General features: G+C 46.3%; 1 protein-coding gene across 4 annotated transcripts in view; it reads left to right on the plus strand.

Moving 5' to 3' along the window:
* Positions 1-15,203, plus strand: part of Bbx (BBX high mobility group box domain containing) — a 277,763-nt gene that overhangs the window by 204,023 nt on the left and 58,537 nt on the right. The window lies entirely within an intron of this gene.

Below are 15,203 nucleotides of genomic sequence, written 5' to 3' on the forward strand. Positions count from 1 at the left end.
TTTCAGTACATACGTGCTCACTGTGCTCCCCATCTGAATGTTTCAGTACGTACGTGCTCACTGAGCTCCCCATCTGAATGTTTCAGTACGTACGTGCCCACTGTGCTCCTCATCTGAATGTTTCAGTACATACGTGCCCACTGTGCTCCTCATCTGAATGTTTCAGTACATACGTGCCCACTGTGCTCCTCATCTGAATGTTTCAGTACATACGTGCTCACTGTGCTCCTCATCTGAATGTTTCAGTACATACGTGCTCACTGTGCTCCTCATCTGAATGTTTCAGTACATACGTGCTCACTGTGCTCCTCATCTGAATGTTTCAGTACATACGTGCTCACTGTGCTCCTCATCTGAATGTTTCAGGACATACGTGCTCACTGTGCTCCTCATCTGAATGTTTCAGTACGTACGTGCCCACTGTGCTCCTCATCTGAATGTTTCAGTACGTACGTGCCCACTGTGCTCCTCATCTGAATGTTTCAGTACGTACGTGCCCACTGTGCTCCTCATCTGAATGTTTCAGTACGTACGTGCCCACTGTGCTCCTCATCTGAATGTTTCAGTACGTACGTGCCCACTGTGCTCCTCATCTGAATGTTTCAGTACGTACGTGCCCACTGTGCTCCTCATCTGAATGTTTCAGTACGTACGTGCCCACTGTGCTCCTCATCTGAATGTTTCAGTACATACGTGCCCACTGTGCTCCTCATCTGAATGTTTCAGTACATACGTACCCACTGTGCTCCTCATCTGAATGTTTCAGTACATACGTGCCCACTGTGCTCCTCATCTGAATGTTTCAGTACATACGTGCCCACTGTGCTCCTCATCTGAATGTTTCAGTACCTACGTGCTCACTGAGCTCCTCATCTGAATGTTTCAGTACATACGTGCCCACTGAGCTCCTCATCTGAATGTTTCAGTACATACGTGCCCACTGAGCTCCTCATCTGAATGTTTCAGTACATACGTGCCCACTGAGCTCCTCATCTGAATGTTTCAGTACATACGTGCTCGCTGTGCTCCTCATCTGAATGTTTCAGTACGTACGTGCTCGCTGTGCTCCTCATCTGAATGTTTCAGTACCTACGTGCTCACTGAGCTCCTCATCTGAATGTTTCAGTACATACGTGCCCACTGAGCTCCTCATCTGAATGTTTCAGTACATACGTGCCCACTGAGCTCCTCATCTGAATGTTTCAGTACATACGTGCCCACTGAGCTCCTCATCTGAATGTTTCAGTACATACGTGCCCACTGAGCTCCTCATCTGAATGTTTCAGTACATACGTGCCCACTGAGCTCCTCATCTGAATGTTTCAGTACATACGTGCTCGCTGTGCTCCTCATCTGAATGTTTCAGTACGTACGTGCTCGCTGTGCTCCTCATCTGAATGTTTCAGTACATACGTGCTCACTGAGCTCCTCATCTGAATGTTTCAGTACATACGTGCCCACTGAGCTCCTCATCTGAATGTTTCAGTACATACGTGCCCACTGAGCTCCTCATCTGAATGTTTCAGTACATACGTGCCCACTGAGCTCCTCATCTGAATGTTTCAGTACGTACGTGCTCGCTGTGCTCCTCATCTGAATGTTTCAGTACGTACGTGCTCGCTGTGCTCCTCATCTGAATGTTTCAGTACATACGTGCTCACTGTGCTCCTCATCTGAATGTTTCAGTACATACGTGCTCACTGTGCTCCTCATCTGAATGTTTCAGTACATACGTGCCCACTGAGCTCCTCATCTGAATGTTTCAGTACATACGTGCCCACTGAGCTCCTCATCTGAATGTTTCAGTACGTACGTGCTCGCTGTGCTCCTCATCTGAATGTTTCAGTACGTACGTGCTCACTGTGCTCCTCATCTGAATGTTTCAGTACATACGTGCTCACTGTGCTCCTCATCTGAATGTTTCAGTACATACGTGCCCACTGTGCTCCCCATCTGAATGTTTCAGTACATACGTGCCCACTGTGCTCCTCATCTGAATGTTTCAGTACATACGTGCCCACTGTGCTCCTCATCTGAATGTTTCAGTACATACGTGCTCACTGTGCTCGTCATCTGAATGTTTCAGTACATACGTGCCCACTGTGCTCCTCATCTGAATGTTTCAGTACATACGTGCCCACTGTGCTCCTCATCTGAATGTTTCAGTACATACGTGCCCACTGTGCTCCTCATCTGAATGTTTCAGTACATACGTGCCCACTGTGCTCCTCATCTGAATGTTTCAGTACATACGTGCCCACTGAGCTCCTCATCTGAATGTTTCAGTACATACGTGCCCACTGTGCTCCTCATCTGAATGTTTCAGTACATACGTGCCCACTGTGCTCCTCATCTGAATGTTTCAGTACATACGTGCCCACTGTGCTCCTCATCTGAATGTTTCAGTACATACGTGCCCACTGTGCTCTTCATCTGAATGTTTCAGTACATACGTGCCCACTGTGCTCCTCATCTGAATGTTTCAGTACGTACGTGCTCACTGTGCTCCTCATCTGAATGTTTCAGTACGTACGTGCCCACTGTGCTCCTCATCTGAATGTTTCAGTACGTACGTGCCCACTGTGCTCCTCATCTGAATGTTTCAGTACATACGTGCCCACTGTGCTCCTCATCTGAATGTTTCAGTACATACGTGCTCACTGTGCTCCTCATCTGAATGTTTCAGTACGTACGTGCCCACTGTGCTCCTCATCTGAATGTTTCAGTACATACGTGCTCACTGTGCTCCTCATCTGAATGTTTCAGTACATACGTGCTCACTGTGCTCCTCATCTGAATGTTTCAGTACATACGTGCTCACTGTGCTCCTCATCTGAATGTTTCAGTACGTACGTGCCCACTGTGCTCCTCATCTGAATGTTTCAGTACGTACGTGCCCACTGTGCTCCTCATCTGAATGTTTCAGTACGTACGTGTCCACTGTGCTCCTCATCTGAATGTTTCAGTACATACGTGCTCACTGTGCTCCTCATCTGAATGTTTCAGTACCTACGTGCCCACTGTGCTCCTCATCTGAATGTTTCAGTACGTACGTGCCCACTGTGCTCCCCATCTGAATGTTTCAGTACATACGTGCTCACTGTGCTCCTCATCTGAATGTTTCAGTACATACGTGCTCACTGTGCTCCTCATCTGAATGTTTCAGTACATACGTGCCCACTGAGCTCCTCATCTGAATGTTTCAGTACATACGTGCCCACTGTGCTCCTCATCTGAATGTTTCAGTACATACGTGCCCACTGTGCTCCTCATCTGAATGTTTCAGTACATACGTGCCCACTGTGCTCCTCATCTGAATGTTTCAGTACCTACGTGCTCACTGTTCTTCTGAATGTTTCAGTACATACGTGCTCACTGTGCTCCTCATCTGAATGTTTCAGTACATACGTGCCCACTGTGCTCCTCATCTGAATGTTTCAGTACATACGTGCTCACTGTGCTCCTCATCTGAATGTTTCAGTACATACGTGCCCACTGTGCTCCTCATCTGAATGTTTCAGTACATACGTGCTCACTGTGCTCCTCATCTGAATGTTTCAGTACATACGTGCTCACTGAGCTCCTCATCTGAATGTTTCAGTACATACGTGCCCACTGTGCTCCTCATCTGAATGTTTCAGTACATACGTGCTCACTGTGCTCCTCATCTGAATGTTTCAGTACATACGTGCCCGCTGTGCTCCTCATCTGAATGTTTCAGTACGTACGTGCCCGCTGTGCTCCTCATCTGAATGTTTCAGTACATACGTGCTCACTGTGCTCCCCATCTGAATGTTTCAGTACATACGTGCTCACTGTGCTCCCCATCTGAATGTTTCAGTACGTACGTGCTCACTGAGCTCCTCATCTGAATGTTTCAGTACGTACGTGCCCACTGTGCTCCTCATCTGAATGTTTCAGTACATACGTGCCCACTGTGCTCCTCTTCTGAATGTTTCAGTACATACGTGCCCACTGTGCTCCTCATCTGAATGTTTCAGTACATACGTGCCCACTGAGCTCCTCATCTGAATGTTTCAGTACATACGTGCCCACTGAGCTCCTCATCTGAATGTTTCAGTACATACGTGCCCACTGTGCTCCTCATCTGAATGTTTCAGTACATACGTGCCCACTGTACTCCTCATCTGAATGTTTCAGTACCTACGTGCTCACTGTTCTTCTGAATGTTTCAGTACATACGTGCTCACTGTGCTCCTCATCTGAATGTTTCAGTACATACGTGCCCACTGTGCTCCTCATCTGAATGTTTCAGTACATACGTGCTCACTGAGCTCCTCATCTGAATGTTTCAGTACATACGTGCTCACTGTGCTCCTCATCTGAATGTTTCAGTACATACGTGCTCACTGTGCTCCTCATCTGAATGTTTCAGTACATACGTGCTCACTGAGCTCCTCATCTGAATGTTTCAGTACATACGTGCTCACTGTGCTCCTCATCTGAATGTTTCAGTACATACGTGCCCACTGTGCTCCTCATCTGAATGTTTCAGTACATACGTGCCCACTGTGCTCCTCATCTGAATGTTTCAGTACATACGTGCTCACTGAGCTCCTCATCTGAATGTTTCAGTACATACGTGCTCACTGTGCTCCTCATCTGAATGTTTCAGTACATACGTGCTCACTGTGCTCCCCATCTGAATGTTTCAGTACATACGTGCTCACTGAGCTCCTCATCTGAATGTTTCAGTACATACGTGCTCACTGTGCTCCTCATCTGAATGTTTCAGTACATACGTGCTCACTGAGCTCCTCATCTGAATGTTTCAGTACATACGTGCTCACTGTGCTCCCCATCTGAATGTTTCAGTACATACGTGCCCACTGTGCTCCTCATCTGAATGTTTCAGTACATACGTGCTCACTGTGCTCCTCATCTGAATGTTTCAGTACATACGTGCTCACTGTGCTCCTCATCTGAATGTTTCAGTACATACGTGCTCACTGTGCTCCTCATCTGAATGTTTCAGTACATACGTGCTCACTGTGCTCCCCATCTGAATGTTTCAGTACATACGTGCCCACTGTGCTCCTCATCTGAATGTTTCAGTACCTACGTGCTCACTGTGCTCCTCATCTGAATGTTTCAGTACATACGTGCTCACTGTGCTCCTCATCTGAATGTTTCAGTACATACGTGCTCACTGAGCTCCTCATCTGAATGTTTCAGTACATACGTGCTCACTGTGCTCCTGAATGTTTCAGGACATACGTGCCCACTGTGCTCCTCATCTGAATGTTTCAGGACATACGTGCTCACTGTGCTCCTCATCTGAATGTTTCAGTACATACGTGCCCACTGTGCTCCTCATCTGAATGTTTCAGTACATACGTGCTCACTGAGCTCCTCATCTGAATGTTTCAGTACATACGTGCTCACTGTGCTCCTCATCTGAATGTTTCAGTACATACGTGCTCACTGTGCTCCTCATCTGAATGTTTCAGTACATACGTGCTCACTGAGCTCCTCATCTGAATGTTTCAGTACATACGTGCTCACTGTTCTTCTGAATGTTTCAGTGCATACGTGCTCACTGAGCTCCTCATCTGAATGTTTCAGTACATACGTGCTCACTGTGCTCCTCATCTGAATGTTTCAGTACATACGTGCTCACTGTGCTCCTCATCTGAATGTTTCAGTACATACGTGCCCACTGTGCTCCTCATCTGAATGTTTCAGTACATACGTGCCCACTGTGCTCCTCATCTGAATGTTTCAGTACATACGTGCTCACTGAGCTCCTCATCTGAATGTTTCAGTACATACGTGCTCACTGTGCTCCTCATCTGAATGTTTCAGTACATACGTGCTCACTGAGCTCCTCATCTGAATGTTTCAGTACATACGTGCCCACTGAGCTCCTCATCTGAATGTTTCAGTACATACGTGCCCACTGTGCTCCTCATCTGAATGTTTCAGTACGTACGTGCTCACTGTGCTCCTCATCTGAATGTTTCAGGACATACGTGCTCACTGTGCTCCTCATCTGAATGTTTCAGTACATACGTGCCCACTCTGCTCCTCATCTGAATGTTTCAGTACATACGTGCTCACTGAGCTCCTCATCTGAATGTTTCAGGACATACGTGCTCACTGTGCTCCTCATCTGAATGTTTCAGTACATACGTGCTCACTGTGCTCCTCATCTGAATGTTTCAGTACATACGTGCTCACTGAGCTCCTCATCTGAATGTTTCAGTACATACGTGCCCACTGAGCTCCTCATCTGAATGTTTCAGTACATACGTGCCCACTGTGCTCCTCATCTGAATGTTTCAGTACATACGTGCCCACTGTGCTCCTCATCTGAATGTTTCAGTACATACGTGCTCACTGTGCTCCTCATCTGAATGTTTCAGTACATACGTGCCCACTGTGCTCCTCATCTGAATGTTTCAGTACATACGTGCTCACTGTGCTCCTCATCTGAATGTTTCAGTACATACGTGCTCACTGTGCTCCTCATCTGAATGTTTCAGTACATACGTGCCCACTGTGCTCCTCATCTGAATGTTTCAGTACATACGTGCCCACTGTGCTCCTCATCTGAATGTTTCAGTACATACGTGCCCACTGTGCTCCTCATCTGAATGTTTCAGTACATACGTGCTCACTGTGCTCCTCATCTGAATGTTTCAGTACGTACGTGCTCACTGTGCTCCTCATCTGAATGTTTCAGTACGTACGTGCTCACTGTGCTCCTCATCTGAATGTTTCAGTACGTACGTGCCCACTGTGCTCCTCATCTGAATGTTTCAGTACGTACGTGCCCACTGTGCTCCTCATCTGAATGTTTCAGTACGTACGTGCCCACTGTGCTCCTCATCTGAATGTTTCAGTACATACGTGCCCACTGTGCTCCTCATCTGAATGTTTCAGTACATACGTGCCCACTGAGCTCCTCATCTGAATGTTTCAGTACCTACGTGCCCACTGTGCTCCTCATCTGAATGTTTCAGTACGTACGTGCCCACTGTGCTCCTCATCTGAATGTTTCAGTACGTACGTGCCCACTGTGCTCCTCATCTGAATGTTTCAGTACGTACGTGCCCACTGTGCTCCTCATCTGAATGTTTCAGTACATACGTGCTCACTGTGCTCCTCATCTGAATGTTTCAGTACATACGTGCTCACTGTGCTCCTCATCTGAATGTTTCAGTACATACGTGCTCACTGTGCTCCTCATCTGAATGTTTCAGTACATACGTGCCCACTGAGCTCCTCATCTGAATGTTTCAGTACATACGTGCCCACTGTGCTCCTCATCTGAATGTTTCAGTACATACGTGCCCACTGTGCTCCTCATCTGAATGTTTCAGTACATACGTGCCCACTGTACTCCTCATCTGAATGTTTCAGTACCTACGTGCTCACTGTTCTTCTGAATGTTTCAGTACATACGTGCTCACTGTGCTCCTCATCTGAATGTTTCAGTACATACGTGCTCACTGTGCTCCTCATCTGAATGTTTCAGTACATACGTGCTCACTGAGCTCCTCATCTGAATGTTTCAGTACATACGTGCCCACTGTGCTCCTCATCTGAATGTTTCAGTACATACGTGCTCACTGTGCTCCTCATCTGAATGTTTCAGTACATACGTGCCCGCTGTGCTCCTCATCTGAATGTTTCAGTACGTACGTGCCCGCTGTGCTCCTCATCTGAATGTTTCAGTACGTACGTGCCCGCTGTGCTCCTCATCTGAATGTTTCAGTACGTACGTGCCCGCTGTGCTCCTCATCTGAATGTTTCAGTACGTACGTGCCCACTGTGCTCCTCATCTGAATGTTTCAGTACATACGTGCTCACTGTGCTCCTCATCTGAATGTTTCAGTACATACGTGCTCACTGAGCTCCTCATCTGAATGTTTCAGTACATACGTGCCCACTGTGCTCCTCATCTGAATGTTTCAGTACATACGTGCTCACTGTGCTCCTCATCTGAATGTTTCAGTACATACGTGCTCACTGTGCTCCTCATCTGAATGTTTCAGTACGTACGTGCTCACTGTGCTCCTCATCTGAATGTTTCAGTACGTACGTGCCCACTGTGCTCCTCATCTGAATGTTTCAGTACGTACGTGCCCACTGTGCTCCTCATCTGAATGTTTCAGTACGTACGTGCCCACTGTGCTCCTCATCTGAATGTTTCAGTACGTACGTGTCCACTGTGCTCCTCATCTGAATGTTTCAGTACATACGTGCCCACTGTGCTCCTCATCTGAATGTTTCAGTACCTACGTGCCCACTGAGCTCCTCATCTGAATGTTTCAGTACGTACGTGCCCACTGAGCTCCTCATCTGAATGTTTCAGTACGTACGTGCCCACTGTGCTCCTCATCTGAATGTTTCAGTACATACGTGCCCACTGTGCTCCTCATCTGAATGTTTCAGTACATACGTGCTCACTGTGCTCCTCATCTGAATGTTTCAGTACATACGTGCTCACTGAGCTCCTCATCTGAATGTTTCAGTACATACGTGCTCACTGAGCTCCTCATCTGAATGTTTCAGTACATACGTGCTCACTGAGCTCCTCATCTGAATGTTTCAGTACATACGTGCTCACTGAGCTCCTCATCTGAATGTTTCAGTACATACGTGCCCACTGTGCTCCTCATCTGAATGTTTCAGTTCATACGTGCTCACTGAGCTCCTCATCTGAATGTTTCAGTACATACGTGCTCACTGTGCTCCTCATCTGAATGTTTCAGTACATACGTGCTCACTGTGCTCCTCATCTGAATGTTTCAGTACATACGTGCTCACTGTGCTCCCCATCTGAATGTTTCAGTACATACGTGCCCACTGTGCTCCTCATCTGAATGTTTCAGTACCTACGTGCTCACTGTGCTCCTCATCTGAATGTTTCAGTACATACGTGCTCACTGTGCTCCTCATCTGAATGTTTCAGTACATACGTGCTCACTGAGCTCCTCATCTGAATGTTTCAGTACATACGTGCTCACTGTGCTCCTGAATGTTTCAGGACATACGTGCCCACTGTGCTCCTCATCTGAATGTTTCAGGACATACGTGCTCACTGTGCTCCTCATCTGAATGTTTCAGTACATACGTGCCCACTGTGGTCCTCATCTGAATGTTTCAGTACATACGTGCTCACTGTGCTCCTCATCTGAATGTTTCAGTACATACGTGCTCACTGTGCTCCTCATCTGAATGTTTCAGTACATACGTGCTCACTGAGCTCCTCATCTGAATGTTTCAGTACATACGTGCTCACTGAGCTCCTCATCTGAATGTTTCAGTACATACGTGCCCACTGTGCTCCTCATCTGAATGTTTCAGTACATACGTGCTCACTGAGCTCCTCATCTGAATGTTTCAGTACATACGTGCCCACTGAGCTCCTCATCTGAATGTTTCAGTACATACGTGCCCACTGAGCTCCTCATCTGAATGTTTCAGTACATACGTGCCCACTGAGCTCCTCATCTGAATGTTTCAGTACATACGTGCTCACTGAGCTCCTCATCTGAATGTTTCAGTACGTACGTGCCCACTGTGCTCCTCATCTGAATGTTTCAGTACATACGTGCCCACTGAGCTCCTCATCTGAATGTTTCAGTACGTACGTGCCCACTGTGCTCCTCATCTGAATGTTTCAGTACATACGTGCTCACTGAGCTCCTCATCTGAATGTTTCAGTACATACGTGCCCACTGAGCTCCTCATCTGAATGTTTCAGTACGTACGTGCCCACTGTGCTCCTCATCTGAATGTTTCAGTACATACGTGCTCACTGAGCTCCTCATCTGAATGTTTCAGTACATACGTGCCCACTGAGCTCCTCATCTGAATGTTTCAGTACATACGTGCCCACTGTGCTCCTCATCTGAATGTTTCAGTACATACGTGCCCACTGTGCTCCTCATCTGAATGTTTCAGTACGTACGTGCTCACTGTGCTCCTCATCTGAATGTTTCAGGACATACGTGCTCACTGTGCTCCTCATCTGAATGTTTCAGTACATACGTGCCCACTCTGCTGCTCATCTGAATGTTTCAGTACATACGTGCTCACTGAGCTCCTCATCTGAATGTTTCAGTACGTACGTGCTCACTGTGCTCCTCATCTGAATGTTTCAGGACATACGTGCTCACTGTGCTCCTCATCTGAATGTTTCAGTACATACGTGCCCACTCTGCTGCTCATCTGAATGTTTCAGTACATACGTGCTCACTGAGCTCCTCATCTGAATGTTTCAGTACATACGTGCTCACTGAGCTCCTCATCTGAATGTTTCAGTACATACGTGCTCACTGAGCTCCTCATCTGAATGTTTCAGTACATACGTGCCCACTGAGCTCCTCATCTGAATGTTTCAGTACGTACGTGCCCACTGTGCTCCTCATCTGAATGTTTCAGTACATACGTGCTCACTGAGCTCCTCATCTGAATGTTTCAGTACATACGTGCCCACTGAGCTCCTCATCTGAATGTTTCAGTACATACGTGCCCACTGTGCTCCTCATCTGAATGTTTCAGTACATACGTGCCCACTGTGCTCCTCATCTGAATGTTTCAGTACGTACGTGCTCACTGTGCTCCTCATCTGAATGTTTCAGGACATACGTGCTCACTGTGCTCCTCATCTGAATGTTTCAGTACATACGTGCCCACTCTGCTGCTCATCTGAATGTTTCAGTACATACGTGCTCACTGAGCTCCTCATCTGAATGTTTCAGGACATACGTGCTCACTGTGCTCCTCATCTGAATGTTTCAGTACATACGTGTCCACTGTGCTCCTCATCTGAATGTTTCAGTACATACGTGCTCACTGTGCTCCTCATCTGAATGTTTCAGTACATACGTGCTCACTGTGCTCCTCATCTGAATGTTTCAGTACATACGTGCTCACTGTGCTCCTCATCTGAATGTTTCAGTACATACGTGCCCACTGTGCTCCTCATCTGAATGTTTCAGTACGTACGTGCCCACTGTGCTCCTCATCTGAATGTTTCAGTACATACGTGCTCACTGTGCTCCTCATCTGAATGTTTCAGTACATACGTGCTCACTGTGCTCCTCATCTGAATGTTTCAGTACATACGTGCTCACTGTGCTCCTCATCTGAATGTTTCAGTACATACGTGCTCACTGAGCTCCTCATCTGAATGTTTCAGTACATACGTGCCCACTGAGCTCCTCATCTGAATGTTTCAGGACATACGTGCTCACTGTGCTCCTCATCTGAATGTTTCAGTACATACGTGTCCACTGTGCTCCTCATCTGAATGTTTCAGTACATACGTGCTCACTGAGCTCCTCATCTGAATGTTTCAGTACATACGTGCTCACTGTGCTCCTCATCTGAATGTTTCAGTACATACGTGCTCGCTGTGCTCCTCATCTGAATGTTTCAGTACATACGTGCTCACTGAGCTCCTCATCTGAATGTTTCAGGACATACGTGCTCACTGTGCTCCTCATCTGAATGTTTCAGTACATACGTGTCCACTGTGCTCCTCATCTGAATGTTTCAGTACATACGTGCTCACTGTGCTCCTCATCTGAATGTTTCAGTACATACGTGCTCACTGAGCTCCTCATCTGAATGTTTCAGTACATACGTGCTCACTGAGCTCCTCATCTGAATGTTTCAGTACATACGTGCCCACTGTGCTCCTCATCTGAATGTTTCAGTACATACGTGCTCACTGTGCTCCTCATCTGAATGTTTCAGTACATACGTGCCCGCTGTGCTCCTCATCTGAATGTTTCAGCACATACGTGCCCACTGTGCTCCTCATCTGAATGTTTCAGTACATACGTGCTCACTGTGCTCCTCATCTGAATGTTTCAGTACATACGTGCCCACTGTGCTCCTCATCTGAATGTTTCAGTACATACGTGCCCACTGTGCTCCTCATCTGAATGTTTCAGCACATACGTGCCCACTGTGCTCCTCATCTGAATGTTTCAGTACATACGTGCTCACTGTGCTCCTCATCTGAATGTTTCAGTACATACGTGCCCACTGTGCTCCTCATCTGAATGTTTCAGCACATACGTGCCCACTGAGCTCCTCATCTGAATGTTTCAGTACATACGTGCCCACTGTGCTCCTCATCTGAATGTTTCAGTACATACGTGCTCACTGTGCTCCTCATCTGAATGTTTCAGTACATACGTGCTCACTGTGCTCCTCATCTGAATGTTTCAGTACATACGTGCCCACTGTGCTCCTCATCTGAATGTTTCAGTACCTACGTGCTCACTGAGCTCCTCATCTGAATGTTTCAGTACATACGTGCTCACTGTGCTCCTCATCTGAATGTTTCAGTACCTACGTGCTCACTGAGCTCCTCATCTGAATGTTTCAGTACATACGTGCTCACTGTGCTCCTCATCTGAATGTTTCAGGACATACGTGCTCACTGTGCTCCTCATCTGAATGTTTCAGTACGTACGTGCCCACTGTGCTCCTCATCTGAATGTTTCAGTACATACGTGCTCACTGTGCTCCTCATCTGAATGTTTCAGTACCTACGTGCTCACTGAGCTCCTCATCTGAATGTTTCAGTACATACGTGCTCACTGTGCTCCTCATCTGAATGTTTCAGGACATACGTGCTCACTGTGCTCCTCATCTGAATGTTTCAGTACGTACGTGCCCACTGTGCTCCTCATCTGAATGTTTCAGTACCTACGTGCTCACTGAGCTCCTCATCTGAATGTTTCAGTACATACGTGCTCACTGTGCTCCTCATCTGAATGTTTCAGTACCTACGTGCTCACTGAGCTCCTCATCTGAATGTTTCAGTACATACGTGCTCACTGTGCTCCTCATCTGAATGTTTCAGGACATACGTGCTCACTGTGCTCCTCATCTGAATGTTTCAGTACGTACGTGCCCACTGTGCTCCTCATCTGAATGTTTCAGTACATACGTGCTCACTGTGCTCCTCATCTGAATGTTTCAGTACATACGTGCTCACTGTGCTCCCCATCTGAATGTTTCAGTACATACGTGCCCACTGTGCTCCTCATCTGAATGTTTCAGTACATACGTGCCCACTGTGCTCCTCATCTGAATGTTTCAGTACATACGTGCCCACTGTGCTCCTCATCTGAATGTTTCAGTACATACGTGCCCACTGTGCTCCTCATCTGAATGTTTCAGTACATACGTGCCCACTGTGCTCCTCATCTGAATGTTTCAGTACATACGTGCCCACTGTGCTCCTCATCTGAATGTTTCAGTACGTACGTGCTCACTGTGCTCCTCATCTGAATGTTTCAGTACATACGTGCCCACTGTGCTCCCCATCTGAATGTTTCAGTACATACGTGCTCACTGTGCTCCTCATCTGAATGTTTCAGTACATACGTGCTCACTGTGCTCCTCATCTGAATGTTTCAGTACATACGTGCCCACTGTGCTCCTCATCTGAATGTTTCAGTACATACGTGCTCACTGTGCTCCTCATCTGAATGTTTCAGTTCATACGTGCTCACTGTGCTCCTCATCTGAATGTTTCAGTACATACGTGCTCACTGTTCTTCTGAATGTTTCAGTACATACGTGCTCACTGTGCTCCTCATCTGAATGTTTCAGTACATACGTGCTCACTGTGCTCCTCATCTGAATGTTTCAGTACATACGTGCTCACTGTGCTCCTCATCTGAATGTTTCTGTTCATACGTGCTCACTGTGCTCCTCATCTGAATGTTTCAGTACATACGTGCTCACTGTGCTCCTCATCTGAATGTTTCAGTACATACGTGCTCACTGTTCTTCTGAATGTTTCAGTACATACGTGCTCACTGTGCTCCTCATCTGAATGTTTCAGTACATACGTGCTCACTGTGCTCCTCATCTGAATGTTTCAGTACATACGTGCTCACTGAGCTCCTCATCTGAATGTTTCAGTACATACGTGCTCACTGAGCTCCTCATCTGAATGTTTCAGTACATACGTGCTCACTGTGCTCCTCATCTGAATGTTTCAGTACATACGTGCTCACTGTGCTCCTCATCTGAATGTTTCAGTACATACGTGCTCACTGCTCTTCTGAATGTTTCAGTACGTACGTGCTCACTGTGCTCCTCATCTGAATGTTTCAGTACATACGTGCTCACTGTGCTCCTCATCTGAATGTTTCAGTACATACGTGCTCACTGTGCTCCTCATCTGATCCTTCCTGCCTCTGACTGAGAGCTGGCTTGAGTTCCACCTCTTTTGAGTATTGCCCTCAAAGACTTAATGTAATACACATTTATGCTGCTTGTTCTTTTCAGCATTAGAAGCATGTTTAATGAAGTTGGGCCCAACTTTGAAAGCAGAGCTGCCTGGACTGTTAGAAATCTAATGAAATCCCTAAAGTTTATATGAAGTTTTGGCCATCTTACTGCACGTACATTTTGAGGACTCTCTAGCATTCCCAATATTCCAAAAAGGGCTTTGACAGTACTGCCATGTCATTAAGAACTTAGCAAATGCTTCTCAAGAAGCTGCCTATATTGTAACACTGGTTCTCTTTGGCCTCTGCCTGATTTAAGTCTTGAAGGAATTATAGGCTAGGCATCATTTTTATATAAATTGCTTATTTTTATCAATTTTTGTATAGGGTTTGTGCACTAAACAGTAGTGTCTGAAGTAAGTTCTATTGACCTCATAATTCCCAAGACTTCAGGAAGATCCTTGTGCATCCTGTTTGCAATTCCTACTCACCTTCAGTGTTCAATGGGAAACTACAGCATGGGTGACTTAAATAAGAAAATTTAATCACTTGGTCAGATTTTCTCTGTTTATGATGGCTTATTGCTATCTAGTTTTCCAAATATAATATGGCTGGTTGTTTTCATCTTACTGATATTTATTTTTTAAATGATTATCTCTTCATTCAAAAGATACTAAAGAACTAAACTTTGCCTAATGGCTTTAGCAGTAAATAATATCAGGAGTTTACTTGTCCCTACTTGTCATCTCAGTACTGTATCACCTCCTGACCACATTGACACCACCTCAATGTGGTATCTCCTCCTGAACACATTGACACCACCTCAGTGCGATATCACCTCCTGACCACTTTGACACCATCTCAGTGTGGTATCACCTCCTGACCACTTTGACACCACCTCAATGCTGTATCACCTCCTGACCATATTGTTTTTCCAACTTTCTAAAAGTCACTTTGTGCCTAGTG

Source organism: Jaculus jaculus, chromosome 4 (assembly GCF_020740685.1).
Source record: "Jaculus jaculus isolate mJacJac1 chromosome 4, mJacJac1.mat.Y.cur, whole genome shotgun sequence".
NCBI lineage: Eukaryota > Metazoa > Chordata > Mammalia > Rodentia > Dipodidae > Jaculus > Jaculus jaculus.